The 14,930-nt window shown below is 42.1% G+C and overlaps 1 long non-coding RNA gene across 2 annotated transcripts in view; it reads right to left on the reverse strand.

Moving 5' to 3' along the window:
* Positions 1-423: 423 nt before the first annotated feature.
* Positions 424-14,930, reverse strand: part of LOC138431053 (uncharacterized) — a 72,323-nt gene continuing 57,816 nt past the window's right edge. For both annotated transcript variants that reach the window (XR_011253511.1, XR_011253512.1), the window contains exons 4-7: positions 7,663-7,837; positions 6,812-6,879; positions 2,625-2,728; positions 424-2,204 (exon numbers count right to left, since the gene is read on the reverse strand). This is a non-coding gene — a long non-coding RNA (uncharacterized lncRNA). The remainder of the gene's footprint in view (positions 2,205-2,624; positions 2,729-6,811; positions 6,880-7,662; positions 7,838-14,930) is intronic.

The raw sequence follows: 14,930 nt of genomic DNA on the forward strand, positions 1-14,930 counted from the left end.
GTTCACTCAAATTTATTCTTCCTTTGATAGTTCCTCTTCCTTAAGTCACTGCTTAAATATTATCTTTCCCTGCAGACTTTATCTGGCTTTCTCTTCACTCTACACACTCTGAGGATCCTACACAGGGTTTCACCTACCACTGATGGCTCTCAAATATCTCCTTTGAGCCAGCACTGTTCTTCGGGACTTCAAAATCAAGTCTATTTCTTCCTGCTGGACCTCTCTCCCCCAGACATGTTCCCCTTTCTGTAACCCTGTGCTCAGCAAGTGACATCCTTTTCCTGCATGAAACAGCCTTTTCCCACACAAAACTTTGGGGTTATCTGTGACTCTTCTTTCTTTCTTTCCCTAAATGTAATAGCTCAATATGTCCTGTTGAAACTACAGCTTAAATATCTTTAAAATTTTCTCTTATTCTCCATCTTTACTTTCAATGACCGATAACTCAGTATTTCCGTCATATTCCAAAATCGTCTCCCTCTTTTAGACACTACTTCTGAATCTACTCCTTACATTACTGTCAGAAGGACTTTTTAAAATATGAAAACAGCATCACGTCCCTTCACTGCTCAGAATCCTTTTTTCCTTTATCTCCCCTTTATTCTCAGGGAACATCTAAACTCCTTAGAATCCTCTCCATAGCTTTTTCTGATCTTGTTTTTTGTCCATTCATATCCATTGTGCCACCATAGTGAGTGCATTTAATTTCAAAATCTTACCTGATTGCCTTGCACCTCTGCACACACTGCTTTCTTTCTCTGAAATGACTTTCTTTTGTTTCCCTAGCTGACTCCTACTGCCCTTGAAAGAGCAAGCTCAGGCATCATCTCATCTGGGAAGGCTGTCCCAGTCTGATTAGGTACTTCTCTGTGTGCTGACAGGCTATTCTGTTTATATAACTATCAAGAAATATAATACAGTGATATTAGTTTATCTTCTTGTCCATGTCCTTCACTGGATCATTAAATTCCTAAGTATCAGTTCAGTTCAGTTCAGTCGCTCAGTCAACCCCATTGACTGCAGCACGCCAGGCTTCTCTGTCCATCACCAACTCCCAGAGCTTGCTCAAACTCATGTCCATAAACTCTGTGATGCCATCCAACCATCTCATCCTCTGTTGTCCTCTTCTCCTCCTGTCTTCAATCTTTCCCAGCATCAGAGTCTTTTCTAAGATGTCAGTTCTTTGCATCAGATAGCCAAAGGATTGGAGTTTCAGCTTTAGCATCAGTCCTTCCAGTGACTATTCAGGACTGATTCCCTTTAGGACTGACTGGTTGGATACCCTTGCAGTCCAAGGGACTCTCAAGGGTCTTCTCCAACAGCACAGTTTAAAAGCATCAATTCTTAGGCACTCAGCTTTCTTTATGCTCCAACTCTCACATCCATACATGACTACTGAAAAAACCATAGCTTTGACTAGACAGACCTTTTTGGCAAAGTAATGTCTCTGCTTTTTAATATACTGTCTAGGTTTGTCATAGCTTTTCTTCCAAGGAGCAAGTGTCCTTTAATTTCATGGCTGCAGTCACCATCTGCAGTGATTTTAGAGTCCAAGAAAACAAAGCCTCTCACTGTTTCCACTGTTTCCCCATCTATATGTAAGGAAGTGATGGAACCGGATGCCATGATCTTAGTTTTTTAAGTATTGAGTTTTAAGCCAACTTTTTCACTCTCCTCTTTCACTTTCATCAAGAGGCTCTTCAGTTCCTCTTCACTTTCTGCCATAAAGGTGGTGTCATCTGCATATCTGAGGTTATTTATATTTCTCCCAGGAATCTTGATTCCAGCTTGTGCTTCATCCAGCCAGAGTTTTGCATGATGTCCTCTGCATAGAAGTTAAATAAGCAGGGTGACCATATACAGCCTTGACCTACTCCTTTCTCAATTTGAAACCAGTCTGTTGTTTCATGTCTGGTTCTAACTGTTGCTTCTGGACCAGCTTACAGATTTCTCAGGAGGCAGGTAAGGTGGTCTGGTATCCTAAATATCAGTCTCTTTTTAATCTCTATATCCACATGGCCTGGCTCATAACATTCTCAAACAAATATTTATTAAATGGAAATATACATTTAAAACTTTCATCAAAAAAGAGTTTCAATGCATTGAGTCATTCAAGTATTACAGTCAGTATTGAAGTGGAACATTGGTGGTGATATCCACATTCAAACACTAGTTTTTCTCATTATCAAGTGGCCAGAAGTTTGCTGCAATAGAAAGGAAAAAGCAAGTTTTAAAATGGTCTACTAGAAGTTGCTATAATGGTTATAAATTCTCTAGTGGCATTACAGTAGAGCCATTAATAACAGATATTGTTCTGTTTTTCTAATTTCTCAGTGTATTTTTACTTTTATGAGAAACCTAACATTTTTCAATACTTTGGATTTCTCTTAAGCTTTCTAATTTGCATTCAGCTGAACTATAGCTAGCTGGAGATTTAGAGAGGAAATACTCTTTCATCATTTATATAACAAGCGCTGCAGGTTCTATAATCTTTATGAGTTTCATATGAACCACTGATTTGTGACAACATCAGTTGACATTTTATAGATCATCAGAATCTTCCTCAAGGCAGAAATTTACAGTCTTGTTTCCAATAGCCAACAGTCACAGAAGTATTCATGTACCTGCTAACATTTATATTCTTGAGCCCCACTGTACAACTTCATTGTACTGTATAATCTTTGACAGCAATGCTTTCTCCTGTTTTCAATCATTCTCGGCTATGAAGCTATAAAATTAAGAAAACATCAGTATTAGAATCTTCTTTCAACATCTTCCTTGTCTTTGTTTTTTCAACAGAAAAGTGCAATTATTCAGCTAATATGGAGACTTACTTAAACCCTCCATTTCTTTTTAATGTCAGTCTGCATCTTTTCAAGGAAAAAAATGACAACTTAGTTCCTCAATATGGAGGAAAGAGAATGTTTACTCCTCTGGAATATCATGTCAAGAACTAGAATCTTATTGAGATGATAGCCTATAACATTTCCTTCTGTTTCAAAAATAAGGGGGAAAATAGACAGGAATACCCAGTATCTGTAGGTAGAAAGATATATACAATTATGCGGTAATAGCGATCGTAGTTCAGCACCATGGACAGTGGGACAGCACTCACTGGCCCATCTCTGATTTTTTAAAATATTCTACTTACACATCATTACCCAAAGTGAGTTGCACTAAATGTTCCTCTGGGATGCCAGGAGAAAAATATTATAACTTCATTTCTAATTATTTTTAATTTAAAAATTGTAAAGTTAAGCTTAGTTAGCATTAAGTAGATGAACAGACGTGAGTACTGATGTATAAGTTATAAGTAAATATTCATACATATGTATATATTTGGGGTGCATGCTCAAAATACCTTTACTAATATGTACACAATCAAATGAGTTTTGAGAGTGCTCCTAGAGATGAAGGGGCACTACTGAAAATTTTGGCCAGGGGAATGACATGTTGAAAGGTGTGGGGGGTGGGGGGGACAATCTAAGAGAAGTATAGGGATTAGATGGGAAAGAGTAGATGTTGAAGTTAGGAAGACTGCTTAGGAGGCTATTGCAAGAATCTAAGTATCAACTAGGGTGGTGATACTGGGGAAGCAGAAAGCCATACTTGCAAGAGATGTTGTAAAAGAAGAATCTTCAATGTTAAGAGTGAAAAAAATGTCAGAGTAAGTGGAATTTTGATTTATACAGGGAAAAAGGGAATCAGTTTTGAGACAGGAACCACACTGTAACTGCCACTGACAAAAAAGCTCATATAAATAATACATGATCTACAGTATTATCTTCTTGAACAGGAAAGTTAGGATCCCGAAAAGGTCCACAGCAGAAGATACATAGCTGAATAACTTAAAACCTTATGGGGGGGGGGGGGGAACAGAATTGTGGAGGCAACGATTGTACCCAAATTTATGGAAGTCATGAATTTTTATGTTCAGAAAAATAAAACAATAAATACTGAGACCCCTCTGAGTAATTTTCTATCCATAAAATAATAAATATTAGGTAAGAAATAGCGATCAATTAAGGAAACATCATAAAATGTACATACATATGTAACTAGTAATGATCATTACTATGAATTATTCTCATTTTCCAGCTATAATACACTGGGAATTTTTCAGGTACTTCCTCTTCCATTTTCAAGATGTGCTTTGGAATTTTTTTGTTGCTGTTAGACAAATACACAATAAAGAATTTCCTGGCTGCTAGTGATACATTTGAAAAGACCCTGATGTTGGGAAAGATTGAAGGCAGGAGGAGAAGGGGACGACAGACGATGAGATGGTTAGATGGCATCACCGACTCAACGGACATGAGTTTGAGTGAACTCTGGGAGTTGGTGATGGACAGGGAGGTCTGGCGTGCTGCGGTACATGGGGTCGCAAAGAGTCAGACATGACTGAGCAACTGAACTGAGTAATACTTATCCTCCAAATTCCTTTCTAATTTTTGACTTGGATATGTTGCTTAGTTTCTTGGATCCCACTGTGACTCCAGAAGATACACAGTAATTGGGATGTGAAAGATATAAAATCTTTTAACCTTCAAATCAGCTTAACCTTGGCTCTGCCCTTGATAAAACAGGGCTGAATTACATGACGTCAGCACACCATAAACTTCTCCCATGGAACCACTGCTAGCTTCTGTGCACCTAGAAAAAGGTCCTCCCTTTGGGTAGAGGCAGCCCCCAAATCAGTGTGCATTCCAGTCTCTGTTCCCACCATCACCAGACACCAACGCACAGCACACAGCTTCTGTTGTTTTAAGCCACTTGGTTTGCAATACTCTTTACAACAGCCCTAGAACATGAATTCACGTGCCATCAACTATCGTCTCGCACCTATGTCCAGTTCACTGAGAATTTTAAAAATGGCCAGGGACTTCCCTGGTGGTCCAGTGGTTGAGAATTTGCCTTCCAGCACAGGGGATGCGGCTTTGATCCCTGGATGGGAACTAAGACCCCACATGCTGCAGGGCAACCAAGCCCGCATGCCTCACCCTCGCTCCAGAGCCCATGCTCCGCAACTAGAGAAAGCCCGCAAGCTGCAACAAGACCCAGCGCAGCCAAAAAAAAAAAAAAAGCCCTGGTTCAAAGATGAGTCAATGGGGTACGCTGAAGTTAGCTACAGTGGACTGCTGCTACCCTGCAAATCCGCTCAGAGGTGCCCCTGGGTGGCAGCGATTGCACTGGGCAAAGCAGTGGGCACTGTCCCTAGTGATCCCTCCATATTGAGAGAGAACTGGCTCAAGGTAAGTATGTATATGGACTCTTGGGCAGTGGTGAATGGTTTTGGCAAGTCTGTTATGGGCATCAGAAAGGTAGGTCTGGAAGGGGACAAGGAGGTCTAGGGAAGAGACATATGGATGAACCTACGGAAGTGGACACAAAGCGCGAGAATCTTTCCACGGCACGATGGTGTCTATCAGAGAGCTTCTGCCACAAGCAAGGCATTAAACAAGCAGGCAGATGGTACGGCTCATCCAGCTGATGTTAGCCAGCCTCTATCCTTGCCATCCCAGTGCTTGCAAAAGTGCTCGTGAACAAAACAGCCAGGCGGCACAGATGGAGACTGTTATGGAATTTGCTCTGGCTGTTTCCTCTTCCTGGAGCAGTCTTTTGCAGATTTCTATGTCCTTGGCGTACGCACTCCCCTCCTTCAAGTCCTGGACAAATATTTTCTTCTCAGTTAAACACACCTGCAGAGGTGGAGTGATGTGTGAGGCTAGTGATGTTTAAGTCTCCTGGCACATCACTCGCACAATCCCCTGCATGGGCTGGAAACTGCTGGTAGTCTTTGAGTGTGGAAAAAAGGACGTGGGTTTACAATTAGGTAGTATTTCTATGTCAACATTTCTGGTAATTGGCTTCATCAAGAGATAGGGACCTATAACTCTGATGTGACCATAATTTCTTGTAACCTTTTCTCATTCCATAAATATTCGCTTTGGGGACTAAGTTTTAATTCCCAATTTTGCATCTGTTTCTTAAGGTGGATCCCCGGCTCCAACTTTACAAGCTTTGGGTACCACAAAACCTGGCTGTCCCCACCTCTTCCAACCACTGTTATACTACTTTTTTAAAAAATGGCATCTGCTTTTTTAAAAAAATATTTTGTTTATTTATTTCGCTGTGCCAGGTCTTAGCTGAGGGACACAGGATCTTTCTTCGTTGCCTGTGGGATCTAGTTCCCCAACCAGGGATTGAACCTGGGCCACTTGCATTGGGGACTTGGAGTCTCTTAGTCACTGGGCCACCAGAGAAGTCCCTGTTTCACTTCACTGCCCTTCGTGGTCTCATTTACGCTGCTTTAATTTTTCTTTTCTTCTCCCCACTGCCCTCATCACCTTTGACCATTCTACTTGATTCACTGCTTGTTGTTTATTGTCTGATCCCCTCCACTTAGATGTAGGCTCCAAGGAATCAGGGGTCTTAGGGTCATTCCTGGACTCCACGTGCCTAATGACTAGCTGCCTGACACGTGGCAGGTACTCAACAAATACTCGCGGAGGAAAAGAGAGAAGGGAAGGAGGGAGCAACCAGGGAGAAGGGCAGAAAGGAAGGAGGGAAGGGAGGCGGCAGAGGCACCAGGTGGAAGCAAGGGTCACAGCATCGGTAACGGCAGCAAGATCGGAGGCAGGATCGAGGCAGCAAGGGACGACAGGAGCGCCCTGACCACAGGAGAAGAGAGCACGCACTCATCAACCGCAGGGGTCATCAGGGACCGCTGGCGGCCACGCTCAGGCGGCAGGCGATGGGGACGTCAACCCTGACGACGGCGCAGTCTCCGCGGGCAGCAGGAGGGCCTCACCTTGAGGGCTTGCGGCCTCCTCTCCCGACCACCAGGAGGACACTGAGGCTTGTCTACACGCCCAACATCTGCAGGAGGAGAAAGCAAGGAACACCTGAGCCTCTGCCTGGAGAAGTGGAGTTAAACCAGAAGAGAAAGCACGCGTTGGCAAGCCCTTCCTCTTCTCCCTGAAGAGTCTGAAAGACTGAAGGTCTGAAACAAGATTCTATCAACCAGAGGAACAAGCCATGTGTTCCTGGCACATCGGAGTCGTAGTACACAGCCTTTTAGAGACTGGGAAAAACCAGTAACAGAAGTACACAGGATAACGGGCGGTGTTTCGACATGCTCTATTCTAAAAGGTCTGAGAGTACCCACAGAAAAGGGGTGTGCGTCAATATTTTGGTCAGTTCTAGAAAACAGGTCTTTCTTAGTATTTTTCCTTGCATTTATGCTTACTTGTGACTAATGACAGCGTCTACCCAACTAAGAGACACGAGGTGGTTTTTTACTGTGCTTGTGTTATTTTGACAAAAGCTTGCTTTCGGTGAGTTATTATATCATTGATAGCATCTATGTCATGCAACATTATGGCTTTAGCTTCCACTTTTAAAAATTAATTAGATTTTAAAAATATGTGTAAGACAAATTAATGGAACAAGTAAGTACCTCTAATACACCTTTTATTTAGTTACATTTATATTCCAGTCACAAGATGAGAGATTCATACTATGCACACACAGAGACACACACACACACAGAGTCTTAGGCTTTACGTGGAAAATCATCCTCTTGGCAAAAGAATGCATTTACCTGGAATTTAAAGCTAGAAATAAAGAGTATTTGCTTTTCTGGAATAAATAAAAACCCACCTTGCCTTATGCATTTCCTTCTGGACATGGCAGGAAGCCTCTTCTCGGACAAAGCTAATTGCTCAACAGAAAATGCCAGCGAAGCTCATTGTGATGGGATTCTATCCATCTGTAATTTCCATTCCCAGAACCAAATACTTTCATCTGTTCCCGTGTCTTCCAAAAGATTAGGACCCTTGGTGGTAAAGGGAAACAGCTACAGATTGTCATCTCATTTTTGAGAGCCATTCAGAGAGAAAGAGACATACTACAAGCCGGGGACCAGAACAGATTGAATTCATAAAAAAGGCACAAGCCAAACTGTTCACTCTGGTTCATGAAAAATTATCACTGTTGTTAAAGCCATATGTTCTAGGTAAGAGGACAGGTTTTGTATTCACTGTGACATTTGTTCTGAGGAATGTTAATGTACTTAATGCTAGCATGTGCTTAGCAGCAATTTGCAAATTTGAAAAGTAACACAGAGTTCAAAAAATGAGGAAGGAGGATAAGAAACTTCATGTGAGATATTTCTCAATTATCATTGTGTCTGAATGTTAGAGCAGAAGTGGAGACCCTTGACATCTGTCATCATTTCATTGCTTTAGGTATGCAGATTCAACCTTTAAAAGTTGGTTCATTCCTAAAAAAAAAAAAAAAGTAATTTTTTAAAAAAACCTTTAAATTTTTTAAGCCACTGTAAGGTGAAATTAGTAGAGGCAAAAGAACATAAATTACATGATTTCACTCATCTGAGTCATCTAGCATAGTCAAATACATGGAGACAGGAAGCAGAAGGACAGTTACCGGGGGTTAAAGGGAGGAAAGTCTGAGGGGTTATTGTGTAACGGGCACAGCACTTGTTTTGCAAGATGAACAGTGTTCTGGAGGTGTGTGCAGTGATGGTTTCATCACTGCACTGAGGTGTGCTCGGTGCCACTGAACTGTACGCTTACAGATGGTGTGAATGGCGAATTTCACGTTATGCACGCTACGTTGCTGTTCAGTCACAAAGTGGTTTAGTCCAGCTCTTTTGCAACCTCATAGACTGTAGCCTGCTGTCAGCGCATGTCTCTGTGGAGCCTACTGCAGGCTCCTCTGTTCCCAGGACTGTCCAGGCAAGCACAGTGGAGTGGGTCCCCATTTCCTTCTCCAGAGGATCTTCCCGACCCAAGGACCGAACTTGTGTCTCCTGCTTTGGCAGGCAGGTTCTTTACCACTGAGCCACTTGGGAGGCCCATGCATACGATACTGCAATTTAAAAAATGGATTTATAAAAAAGTATGTCGTAAGAATTCTGCTTTCCAAATGGCAACGTGAAGAGCTCTACAGACCCATTTCTTAGTGAACCAAGCCTAACTGGTGAAAATTATAAAAGTGTAAAGTCTCTAAAACTTGTACTAAAGGCAAGTGAAGAAAATTTAAGAAAATTACCCAAATTCAGCAAGAACAGCAAGAGTCTATGGCATGTGAACCACAGATCTCTTCCTTTGGCCTCATTTCCAGCTCAGCATGAGGAAATCTAACCCCAGATGAGTGCAGCAAAAACACAGGGAAAGAGATGAACAGAGCCGCGGAAGCATGCAGAACAGCACCGAGTCCCAGGACACACACGATGCGAGCCCCAGAGGAAGAACGGAGACAGGAGAGAGCAGGAAAGAGTCAAAGAAACAGTGGCTGGAGAGTCTCCAAATTTAATGAGAAATGTAAATCTGCTCACTCAGAAATCTCCATAAACTCCACGCAGGATCAAGGCAGAGAGGGCCACTCCCAGGTACAGTTTAGTAAAAGTGCTGAAAAAGACAGATTCTCTTCAGAGCAGCAACTAAAAATCAGCTTATCACAAGGAAATCTCAAAGAGATTAACAGCTACTTCTCATCAGAAACAATGGAAGCCAAATGCAGTGGGAAGATACATCCAAAGTTCTCAAAACCCCTCCTAACAACAACAACAAAAAAACCCAAACCCCGTATCAAACGACAATCCTATACACAGCAAAACCAGCCTTCAAACAGGAAAGCAGAGCAGCCTCATTCCCAGATAAACAGAAACTGAGTGACTTCACAGCACTTAGATCCGCCTTTCGAGAAAGAACTTCTTCAGACTGAAAGCAACTGACCCAGGCAGTAATTCTAATCTACATGAAAAGACAAAAAGCACCAGCAACGTTAATTGTATAATTATGAAAGATACTGTAAAAGCATTTTTCTTCTTTCTTCTCTTTTTTAAAAACTAACTTCAAAAACAATTGTATGAAACAAATGTACTTAACGTATTGTTGGGCCAAAAACATATAGAAATACAGTATATTTCCCAATAATAGAACAAAGGAGGTGTCTGAGCAAGGCTACATCAGAGTAAGAAAATGAGGTGTGTGCATGCTAAGTCGCTTCAGTCCTGTCCAACTCTTTGTGACCCCATGGACTGTAGCCCACCAGGCTCCTCGGCCCATGGGATTCTCCAGGCAAGAATACTAGAGTGGGTTGCCATGCCCTCCTCCAGGGGATCTTCCCCACCCAGGGATCGAACCTGAGTCTTTTATGTCCCCTGCATTGGCAGGCAAGTTCTTTACCACTAGCACCACCAGGAAAGTGAAAGTCACTCAGTCGTGTCCAACTCTACACAACCCCATGGACTGTGTAGCACGTCAGGTTCCTTTGTCCATGGGACTCTCCAGGCCAGAATACTGGGTGGGCTACCATCTCCTTCTCCAGGGGATCTTCCTGACCCAAGGATTGAATCCACATCTCCCACATTGCAGGCAGACTCCTTACCACTTGGGAAAGCCCAAGGAAATGACACCAGACGGCAACTCAAATCCACAAAAACAAGTTGACAAAACCAGGAATGGTAAGACGGAAAATGCTATAATCACAAACTTGGTCTTCTTTCTTCAATCAGCTTCTTTAAAATTTATAGTTATATACATTAATAATTATAACCATGTATTGTTGGGGTTGTGATATTCGTAAACATAACAATAATTGTACAGAAAGGAGGAAATATGGCATTTCATGATGATATGCCTTGAAAGGTGTGTGCGTGTGTCCACAACACCTCAGACCTTTCACAGTTTTAGTCAGCCTCCTATAAACCCCTTCCATACACAGATCTAAGGTGTAGTACAAGGACTTTCTCAAAAGACTGTGTGAGACAGGGACTGCCTTTTCCAGCCCTCCTAGTGTGGTGTGCCCAAGGTCTTGCTGAAGAAATGAGATGAGAGCACTGGGTACCGTTTTCTTGTCCCTTACCTAAGAGACAAGACAGGCTCTAACCTTGGACGTGGCATGCCATCATTTCCGTCCGCTAAGATGGAAGTCTACCCTGACCTTGGAAGTCATCTCCTGAAGATGGTAGAGCCACCGTCAGCCAGAGTGCCCTAAGGACATACATGTAGAGAAGAGTCACCTGCCAACACAGAACACGTGCCCTATGACCTGAATGAAAATTAAATTGCTATCTTGCGTGAGTCACCACATTTTCCTGGGTGTGTGCTTTGCTATAGCAGGTACAAAAAAAGTGAAAGTATTAGTTAAGCAGTTGTGTCCAACTCATTGGCACTCTATGGACTGTAGCCCACCAGGTTCCTCTGTCCAAGGAATTCTCCAGGCAAGAATACTAGAGTGGGTAACTATTCCCTTCTCCAGTGGATCTTACTGATCCAGGGATCGAACCCAGGTCTCCTGCATTGGCAGGCAAGCCTTAGATAGTCAGAATCCAACATAAAGCAATATGCAACACGTATGTTTATGGCTGAGTCCCTTTGCTGTTCACCCAAAACTATCACATCAATAATCTGCTAACACACAGTCAAGAGATTCACTCAGCCGTGTTTGACTCTCTGTGACACCAGACTGTAGCCTGCCAAGCTCCACTGTCCGTGGATTCTCCAGGCAAGAATACCAGAGTGGGTTGCCATTCCCTTCTCGAGGGGATCTTCCTGACCCAGGGGTCGAACCTGGGTCTCCCACATTGCAGGCAGATTCTTTATCCTCTGAGCCACCCCGATAGAAAATCAGATTTAAAAAAAAAAAAGAAAGAAAATCAGATTTTTTTCAAAAGCCAAATGCAATCATATTTCTTGATATTAATATTCCATGAAAAGGGTGACATTAGAGAGGGATTAGTTCCTGCTAGATTCATGTTTTTACATAAACGAATGCCTGACTCTGTAATTTCACAGCAGAGCTTTAGGGCTGCAAATCAAAAACACAGCAAAGATCCATCTTTCCCCCTCTTCCTGTGTGCCCTAAACAAACAGGAAATTTGAATCAGGAATTCATTATCACAGACAGTAGAATTCCATCAAATATCTGTAACACCAAATACGTCAAAATTATGAAGGTAAACTAAATTCTCAATTTACCAGTTTCAAGCAATAATCTACAAATACAGTTCAAGTTCTGAAAACATATTCAACACTTGAGAGCAAAAGGCGTTTTCTAATGCTCATGTGTGAAGGAGGCACGTTTTGCTTTTTAGACAAAATTTTAGACTGAAATTCATAAATAATGGGGACTGTCAGTGAAAGCTAGAGAGTCATCTTTCCTTTCATCTAAACAAAAAGCCCTGGGAATGAGCCTCAGAAGAAAAATCCTCAAAGATGTGTGGAGAAGCCCGAGAAAATATATCTGTGCATCTCTATAAATATAGTTAAATCTACCTACAGCTATTGCGTAGGCTGTACTATATCACACTGGAGACTTTTTAAGAGGTGATTTTTCACATGCATATAAGTTTAAAACAAGACATTTTCTGTATTCAATAAGTTACTAGCCTCTGAGACCCATAAGAGAAATTCTGAATTGACGATTTTCCTCCAGAAGAGGTATGAAAGAAGAACCCTGGCAAGCATTAATTTAATAAGTTCCTCTTCTGTGTAACATTCAATAAATCCAGTTATTTTGTCTAACCAAGATCTATAAGTACAATAAAGGTAAGTGATATTGTATCCACTGGACACATGTTACATATATCCTGGCTAAAAGCAAAACTCAATCTAGTTTCCACAATAAATGAAGAATAATTGGAAAAGTCATGCGTCTTAGAGCTTTGTTGGTTTTCTTTTTTAAGACCTGTTTTTGGGCCGAGCTGGGCCTTCCCCGCGGCACGCAGGCTTTTCCCTAGTTGCAGCAAGCGGGGACTACCCCCTCTGGTTGCAGTGCTTGGCTGTCTAATCGCAGCGGCTTCTCCAGTTGCGGAGCAAGGCTGTAGACTGCATGTGCTTCAGCAGCTGCCACGTGGCTCAGTAGTTCTGGCTCCTGGGCGCACAGACTTGATAGCTGTAGTACACAGGTTTAGCTGCTCTGTGGCATATGGGATCTTCCCGGACCAGGGATCAAACCTGTGTCTGCTGCATTGGCAGGTAGGTTCTTAACCACTGAGCCACCACGGAGGCCCTAAGATTTTTTTTTTTTTGGACCCAGACCATTTTTAAAGTCTTTATTTAATTTGCTACAATATTGCTTTTGTTTTTTACGTTTGGTTTCTTAGCCAAGAGGCATGTGGGATCTTAGCTTCCTGACCAGGGATCGAACCTATATCCCCTGCACTGGAAGGCTAAGTCTCAACCACCAGACCGCCAGGGAAGTCCCCACTTTGTTGGTTTTTATTTTAGGGTTTAAAGGAAATTACGTATAGGAAATAATTTTTATAACATCTATCAACACTAACATTGTTCTTTTAAAATCTAGATTTGGTCTTAAATGTAATATGTGAAGTGCATGAACTGTAAAGATAGTCTTTAGTTGGTCACACCAGAAACCCACTGTTAAGTTAAAAATTAAGCCCAAGAAGAGAAAATTGAAAACAAATAAACACATAGCATTTATAGGCCAAAGTATGAGTGGCTTTGTTCTTGTTGTTGTTTAGTCAGTAAGTCGTGTCAGACTCTTTTGCAATTCCATGGACTGTAGCCCACCAGTCCGTGGAATGTCCTTGGAATTCTCCAGGCAAGAATATTGGAGTGGGGTGCCATTTCCTTCTCCAGGGGATCTTCCCGACCCAGGGGCTGAACTCTTATTCCTGCATTAGCAGTTGGATTCTTTACCACTGAGCCATGAGAGGCTACAGCTGAATAAATTTGTAGCTGGGGCTGCTTTGCTAATCATCAAAATCCTCCCCATGATGTTCAGACAGGGTCCTCTTAGCCCAGAGGTCTCTATATAACAAGATATCAGAGTCATTCTACAATCTTATAATGTTTGAAAAGATTTGACCAGAATGATGCAACCCTCACTCTGAAGTGAGAACTCCATACCCTTCCTATTAATGTGAGCATCAGGATATACAACTAAGAAGGCTTAGTGAAGTCCTGTTATTCAACCGCTAGTTCCCCCACACGGAAAACTCTAGAACGGGTTTTCTTCTTTTTTTAAATATAAATTTATTTAATTGGAGGCTAATTACTTTACAATATTGCATTGGTTCTGCCATACATCAACATGAATCCGCCACAGGTATACACATGTTCCCCATCCTGAACGCCCCTCCCTCCTCCCTCCCCATACCATCTCTCTGGGTCATCTCAGTGCACCAGCCCCAAGCATCTAGTATCATGCATCGAACCTGGGCTGGCGACTCGTTTCATATATGATATTATACATGTTTCAATGCCATAGAATGGGTTTTCTATTTGACCCGACATCTATAAAAACATTACCACTAATACACTTAATAGCAAAAGACTGAAGACTTGCCCCCTTTTTAGGAACCAGGCAAAGATGTCCTCTTTCACCAGGTCTACTCAACATTCTCCTGGATGTCTTGCGTGTGCTTAGTTGTTCAGCTGTATCTGACTCTTTCTGACCCCACGGGCTGTAGCCCACCAGGTTCCCCTGTCTGTGGGATTTTCCAGGCTTTCTTCTCCAAGTGTGACCAACATTTTAGCTAATAAGAAAGTGCACTCTAAGTTGGTATTGTCTGTCGTTCTTGCAAACCAAAAACTCCTATCAGCGGGTTTTCCCAATGGCCCTAGACATTTTGGTCAGACTTCAGCACTGCTGTAAGAACTATAATACACAAGTAGTTTGAACTTGGAACTCCAAGCCCAATATTCAATCACCTTTTCACGAAAACCTGGGAAATCATGTTTATCTCATCGTAGCCTTTGAGAGGAAAATAACCTATGACTCTGTACAGATAAACAATCTTATTTTCTGCACTTAATTTTACTTCAACTGCAGGGAAATTGATATCTTCGTACAGGCAATTACAGACACTCGCTGGCCCTGGCCCGCCTTCAGGAGGCCCAGGTGTCTTCCTCTTCCCAGCGGTGTTTTTCAGGCCT

Source organism: Ovis canadensis, chromosome 26, assembly GCF_042477335.2.
Source record: "Ovis canadensis isolate MfBH-ARS-UI-01 breed Bighorn chromosome 26, ARS-UI_OviCan_v2, whole genome shotgun sequence".
Lineage (NCBI taxonomy): Eukaryota > Metazoa > Chordata > Mammalia > Artiodactyla > Bovidae > Ovis > Ovis canadensis.